The following is a 7755-nucleotide window of genomic DNA, read 5'->3' on the forward strand; positions in this document are numbered from 1 at the left end:
GATTTATTTTTCTTAGACCAGACAACAATTTCTTTCTATTTAGAGCTCGTTTTAATTTTATATAAATATATATACGTGAACTTAAAATAATATATATTGTGTATTTAGTATAAAAATGTTGGGTTGAGCTCAGCAATAAAAGTTTTTGCACAACACTTCTGTGAAAAACAGACTGAATTAAAATAAGATGCATTAGTTTGTTAATTTCACTCCACAGCATCTGCCAATTAAATGCTTTTTAGCTAGTGCTCATGTTTTGTATGTGGTGTGTTGATTAGGTAAGCTTGCATCTCCATCATCAAGGTTATTTAGAGTTGAAATACTGGTTGTAGACTCTGGCTTTCTTAATACTGTGCAGGTTCTGTCGAAATACCATAAACTGTTTAGACTGCAAGCTTTATCGGATATTTTTGTTCTCTTTTCTCCAGGAAGGGTTGAAGGAAGAAAACTTTTGGGTTTTGAGGCCTCACAGTTCTGGCAGGATTCTAATTCTCCGAACTGTGTCAAACCTGATCCTTCTAAACAATGCATGTAGCTAAGGGAGTTGCAGCAGTGAGCCATCAGGCAACAATATATTTAAAAGACCCTGTCCTAAGAGTTCTACCTCTTCTGTGTTTTCCTCATCAAGGCATCTCATTCAAATTGCCATCTTTTGTCTTCATACTTAATGAAATTTTAGACTGGGAGATGTGCAGCCCTTTAGAACTACAGCACAAATTTCATTTCAACATTCCTCTCTTCCTGGAAGTATGCCTCGTCTTCAGTTGAGGAGTATCCTCTCTAAATCCTTAAGGAGGGTAGGAGTCTGTGTGGCCTGCTGAGCTTCTCAGTCTTGGAAAACAAGTAAACTCATACTTACTGTGGAAATGGGTAGTAGGATGATGAGAATAAAGCTGATGGTACGTTGTTCATGAAGCCAGTTTCCCGACTGTGCTGCTTTGGAGTCAGCAACATAGTGATGAAGGAAGGGGTCTGCATTCCCTGTTCTCCCTGGTTAAACCTAGCAAGGCCAAATCAAAGGAAACAAGGTGGCTCCCAGAGACCTTTGCAGGTAGCATAAACGGGATGGAGAAGTGAAAGACTTCCGGATGCAAAATTAGGTTAATGTTCTACTGTTTTCTGCACAGCAGCTCTTCTAAAGACATATTCCCCCAGGTTTTTACTACTTTATAAGGGCCTTTGTTACTAAATAAACTGTAGTTGTACATACTAAATAACCCTCAGTATTCACAAGCAATAAGAAAGCCAAGTAGAGCTGTCTCTTCCAGGCAGCAGGGCTGAACTTGGTTTGGGGACTGGATATGAGCTGACATGTCAAGCTCGCTGAAAGCCCCAAACAAATGCAAGCAATAATTTCAAACACAGGTTTTAGATGTTAAAACCGTCTGGGTAATATTTTCTGCTACATGATCCAAAGTCCCAAAAGTCGTGGTAGCTATCTGAAATCCTTTTGAGACACTTGCGAAGGAAGAAGGCAGGCTAGATGGAAAATAGGCTGCAAAGTTTCCTGATACCTTGGACTAGAACTGCAGTGTTCTCCCACTCCAAGATGATCTAAATCGCTTTGTCCAGCCTTCTCTGTTGATTGGAGAGGTATGACGAATACTGATCAACCAAGTCACAAGTGTGGATGCTGTGGGTTTCACATCTGTTTTCTGCTAATCAGAAGTAACTTTTTAATTACCGGGGTTCTGCTTCTTGTTCGAATCCGATCAAAGTTGTCTGATGCACAGATTTGGGGGTGGGACAGATGCCGAGAGCCTGTTTCCTTCCCGCAGTCCCATCACCTGACCCTTCCTCCACACTCCTTCTCCACTTGGTGCAAGACCCTTGAGGACATGACAACAGAGAAATCCTGCAACTCTCCCAAGCTGCCATCAGTCGTGTGAACCATTAACCCTCTGGGAGTCACCTCGGACTCCAACTAACTTTATCACATTTGCTGCTACATTTGTAAAATGAACTTTTGGCTGTATTTATTAGCTAATTTTAATCTAGTTTACAGTTTTCTTTGGAGTAGTTTTTGCCCACAGATGGATTAGAAGTGTTGGGGTGTTTGGGTTGGTTGTTTTGTTTGGGTTTTTTTTTGTTGTTGTTTGGGGTTTTTTTGGGGTTTTGGGTTTTGTTTTTTTTTTTGAGTGAATTGTTGAAGGCGCAGTGATCCCTCTTCTGCTTTTGGTTTGGATATCTTTTGTTTCTAAAGATGGTATTGCAGGGAAAACCTGCAGCCAAGCTGTGGAAGGCTTCCTCCCACAGCTAACTTTCATCTTTTGGTGAACTGGGGGGAAATTGCTAAAGGGACACTTGCTTTTTGTTTGGGTTTGGGGTGGTTTGTTTTGGTTTTTTCATAAAATGAACCAGAAGGTGAAAGCAGTAGGCAAATGACTGATTAATTAACACTTTATGCAATTTTAATTTTATAGAAATTAAAAAGGTTGGTAGATCTTGACTGGTCCTAGCTCTGGTGAAATGGCTGTTACCCTCCAAGACTTAACTTGATTCAGGCCTTTGTCCTTTGTTTAAGTGCCTTTTTTTGTTTAATTTTATTTCCCTACCCTCTTTAAACTGTTCTCAGAGATCCTGAAGTGCTGGAAGGCATTTTGGAGGAAAATCTTAAGCTTGCCAAGATGGCTTTATGCTGTTATACTATTTTTTTTTTCCCTTTTGTAAAGAAAAAAAGCGTGTAATGTGTGTAACTTCATAGCTGCTCTACCATGGTGTTGGTTCTGTGTGCTTGTGCTTTCTTTCTCTCTCACACGCTTTCACGTGCACACACACATACACAGCAATATTCCCAAGAAACCACCTGCATTCTGCTGGCTCTGTCGGACACTTCAAGTAAAGGCGATGTGCAAAGACGGCAGTACAATAAACGAGTGTGTGCGTGAGTGTGCGTGAAGGTGCATGAGAGAAAGGAAGTGGCTAATGGGAATGGAACTTGTTGCATTTTTCTCTGAAGGTTTTAAATTTGGATCTTAATTAGGTCATGAGTAAAAACATGACAGGCCCTGTCTGGCAGCTTCATTTAAATACTGGACCACTTCACACCATTACTGAGTCTGAGGCAAAGAGGGGTGGCTGGCAACCCCAAGGAGGTGGGGGGAAAAGAAGGTTTAAAGTAGCAGCTTGCAACAAGTTGGGGTTGAGCTGAATTGCAAGGAATCTTGTCTGCGGCATAGCCACATCTGCTTGACACCAGGTATTGCAAGGATTCTCGCGTGGACCAAAGGTGTCACTTTCTACCACGTGTCGTATGCAAGAAGGAATTTGGTATAATAGAGCTGCTAATTGAAGTGAAACCTGGCTGTGCTTCACAGGCTGCCTGAATCATTCACCATGAAGTACTTTTTCCTCGAGATTTCATTAATGGTTTGTTCTCTTAATATAACAAACGATAACTTTTGTGTGGTGTTAGCTGCAAGTGAACCCTCATAATAGTGTCTGTGTGTGTTTCCTTGTTCTCTGACAAAATTAGCAATCTGCAGTAGATCATCTAGGGATTTTAACAATTCTGTGCTGAGGATATATCTAATTTATGATGATTATAAACATGCATACCTGAACTTAGCAATTCACTGGTTGACCAAGTGCTAAACTTAAGGTAACGTATGTCTGTGTCACTAGACTGTGCTGGTTCTGTGATGTGCTTCCCCCCGGGAAGATCTAATTTGAAGCTGCAATATGAAAAGGAAGCATTTACCTTCCGGAATGGGAATGGAATGAAGAGACCTTCATAGGAGGAGAACCCATCTGGAGAGCAGAATATAAGATACCAAATACAACAGGTTCTTGTGGCAGATAATGGCCTAACTGCTATTTCAGTTCTTAGCTGGTCCTCACATGTTTGGGTGAACCTGTTTATGTAAGCTAGGCCTTAGGTGGATTTCTTCTACTGACCTAATGGCTCCAGTCAAAGATGGGATGATGGCTGGTGGCGATGGTGAGAGTGGTGCTTAACCTGCCTTAGGTGCATGAGTGAAGTCACTGCAGTGGAGCTTGCCACATCCTCCTGTAGCAGTAAACTGAGCTGACCTGGCTCTCCTGTTGCTGTTTCATTCATTTTGGGCACATGTACTCTTCACCCTTGGCTGATGTGTGAGCTGGGAAGTCTACAGCTGGTGACTGTTGCAGTGTTTTAACAAACGCAGCTGTTGTGAAAATCTGTTTGTCTACTGCTTAAGAAATCACTGCCAAAATAAGCAGCCAGAAGTAGGCTTACTGGGCTGCTGGAAAGATAACCGTTGCGTAGGGAAATGCTTTGTTTGTGGAAACTTCTGGTGTGGCTTCATCATCCCTTTTCTATGACCCAGTGATCCCTTGCTGCTGTAATAGCCTTTTGGGGCCATAGAGAGCCCTGCTGCTGCTATGAGTTACGCTGAGAGATCAGCATGGCCTGGAACTGGCCCAAAACTGGGGAAGTACAAAGATTCCCTACAGCTGTTTTTGCACACTCCTCGTAAATAAAACTGTGCTAATCTTGTCAGTAGTCAAGGATATAGGTCTGTATTTTGTAGCAGTTTTGGACAGCTATAATTCTACAGAGAAACTCTGGAAAAAAAAAATTAATACATGTTTGTATCTAGAAGTAAAATTTCAGTCTCTTCCCTTGCCATCATCTCCTGCTTGAAATTAATAACCAGTAACTAGTTAAGTTTTTCTTTATGGTGAAGTAATCCAAAGCAAGCAGTGTGTACCATGTTCTGTAATGCTCAATACTAAGCCTTTTTTTTGGGGGGGGGTGGGTGGGGTTTCTTTGGCCCAGCAGTGTGTGCAGATGTGTTTTATCAACAAATAGGTGTGTTTGTTACTGTCCAGTACCAAGAGAAAAAGGGAGGGAGAGAATCAACCAAAACCAGTCAGGAGATGCCACCATCGTAGGCCAAACCAAGTAGCTGCTGAGGCAGCCAGAGCTTCTTTTGAGACTTACCAGACTTTGCCTGTGGTGTGGGGAGTGGGGGAAGAAACTTTGTGTTCTCAGCTTTTTCCAGATAAGGCCTTAGTTTTGATGAGTAGTCACTAATATCAACTATGCAGATAAGTATTCTTTGTGTTTCAGTGTTACATGCATTCCTTCCCCCAGCTACCCCTCTTAACACATTGTAGTTTTACCCAAAGAAAATTGAATATTTTTTGAATGTCTGTACTGCAGAAGTCTTTTTTGCTAACGTGAAGAAAGAAATGTGTATTTTGAAAAAGAAACCCTTTCACTGGTGCAACACCTAGTGTCAAGTGTCATGAAGCTGCTTCGAGAGAGAGGCTAAAGTCACCTCTTGCGACAGGTTTTAGTCTGAGAGTTTTTTGGAATATTCAGCGCTCAAAATCAGTTTAAGAAGCCGCAGCAATGTTGTTCTTTAAGGTACAGATTGGATTTGGGGAGAAACTAATGAGAAATCCCAGGTTTCCTTCCTGTATCAGAAGGTAACTAAATCAATTTCTCACTTAAATAAGGTTGCTTCTGTGAACAAGGGGAGGTATCGGCTACACAGCTGCCGGATACTTAAATAAAAGCTGAATCGCCATCCCCAGGTATTGCTCACTGATCTTTTAGTCTTGGTGTACGTAACTACAAATAACAGTTTAGCTCAGAGGTGAGAACTGTAGTGTGTGTTTTATTGCCGGTGATTCTATCATGTAGCAATTAGTACCATGTTCTTGCATAGTCCTCAAGATCCATACTGGAAATAGATGGAGGAATTTTATTTTTTGACTACTCTTAACAACAAAGTTAACTACTATTTACCCTCAAAAGTCTACTGAGTAGCGTTATATTTTAGCAGTTGACTAGTACCCTTGTTATGTGATTTATCTCTTGTTGTCTTATTTTGCAGAGGGTTAGAAGCATTTCATGAGTAATCCTTAAAATGCTAGCATTCTCTAGCTTAAAGTCAGGTGCCTATAATAAAAGGGCATCTGTGATGATAACTTTTGATGATACAAATGCACTATATTCAGAATATGTCTTTTGGGCAGGAAAAAAGGTGTGTGTGCAAGTCCCTTTAGTTCTGCCTGATAGAGAGGCTCAGTCAAGAACGGAGCTTCCAGATCCCTGCCTGTGCAGTTAATGGTCATGGGCATCATCCCCTCGACAGAGGTTTGGTCTCAGTGTCCTTTGTTTGGTGCCACTTTCAGTGTATGTGTATAAACCGGAAGTTTGGATATGGCCAGCTTAACTCTACCTGACTTGCTGTGATCCCTAAGAGAGTGAAAGGCTGAGAAACAGATGGACGAAGTATTTTTTTGCTTTTCACTTGGTGGCTCAGAACAAACAGCTGGCCAGGTGTTTTATTACAAATGTTAAATCACAGCTAGAATTCTTTGCATCTCTTGGTTTCAAACAAAGGAATGTGCAGTTACTACAAGATAGCAAACCTGTTTGAGTTGGTGATTCCTGTGATGCTTTACTCAGTCCAGCTTGAATTTGTAGGTGGTCACCTTCCTCCTTGGAATACGCACGTATTTTGGATCACAGGGCTTAGTGATGGAGAGATCCTAAAGGCCGAGTGCTCACCTGATGAGCTCTCCAGAGAAACTCCCCTGTGAAATGCTCCCCTCTTCTGACAACAAGCCTGAACAACCAAATGCAGCTACATTTGGGTGATTAGCACCACTTTCATTTGGATTTTTAGGGAGGTGTGTTCCAATAACCTCAAGGGATATTGTGTTCTAAATGTGTGATTTCTTTCCTCTCTCCTTATAAAACTGAACCTGAATGCAAGTTTTGAGTTGTGGTTTGTTTGGGTTTTTTTTTTTTTGTAATAATCTCAGGACCTGAAAGATTGTAGCATTTAGTGTGTCTTAAAAATGATGTACTGTACCAGCCATGGATTTTGTAAATACACCTGTCTCCCTTTTTTGTATTTTAATTTTTTAAAAAGTGTGTAAGGCTCTTTGCCAGAGGAACTGGTGCCTGCTTAATTTCCATCCTGAACTGAAGCAGGAAAAGGAAGAAGCTGCTGCCACAGAAGCCTGCATCAGTTCCAAATGTGTGTATTTTCTGGTCAGTTTAATGGCTGTTAGTCTTTTCTTAGTTGGGAAGCCGGTTTGTTCCCCTGCACATTCCCCGTGAAGGTGAGCAGAGTCCTGTCAGGGAGACTTAATTTTAACTCTTCTCTGTGACTACTTGATGTTTTCACTCTTCTCCAGATGCTCAGGTTTACTATCCCTGAGAAGTCTGATGTTCTCACACGTCAGGGCTGTCGGCCCTCTGCGAGAACAGCTGGAGAGCATCTCTCCCTTTACTAGTGCTTTGGTCCCAACGCAGCGATGGGGTTTGTATCCTGCAGACCTTGCGGGTGATGCCTCCTCCACCTGTTCCCAGAGGGACTTGCCCTTTTATTTTCTGCTTTCCTGAAAGGCGTGCAACGATGGTTTTGGCAGCAGACTTCGCTCTGGGATCCAGCCTTGCGGGCAGACCCCTGTTCTGCAGTAGGAGCCTTACTCCATTCGGCGTAGCTGTTCCCTGTCCCTAACCGCGACAGGCTTTTTGTCACGAGTGTACCTTTTTTTTTTTTCCTATGTGTCATGTGTCTGTGCTGTATTAAATAAAGAGGAATGTACATATTAGTCCCGTCTCCGTGATTTCTCACAAAAAGTAAAAGATGTCAAAAGGTCCCACTCGAAGGGTTGTCGGGATTTTCTTTATTGTTTTGGGGCTTGTTTAGCTAGCTTCTTCACCGGCAAGGCTGCGAGCACTTGCACGGGAAGGCCCTGCTCCCCTTCCTGGGGTGCGCCGGCGCCGAGGGCACAGCCGCTCTC

Source organism: Eurypyga helias, unplaced genomic scaffold (assembly GCF_000690775.1).
Source record: "Eurypyga helias isolate BGI_N326 unplaced genomic scaffold, ASM69077v1 scaffold8372, whole genome shotgun sequence".
NCBI lineage: Eukaryota > Metazoa > Chordata > Aves > Eurypygiformes > Eurypygidae > Eurypyga > Eurypyga helias.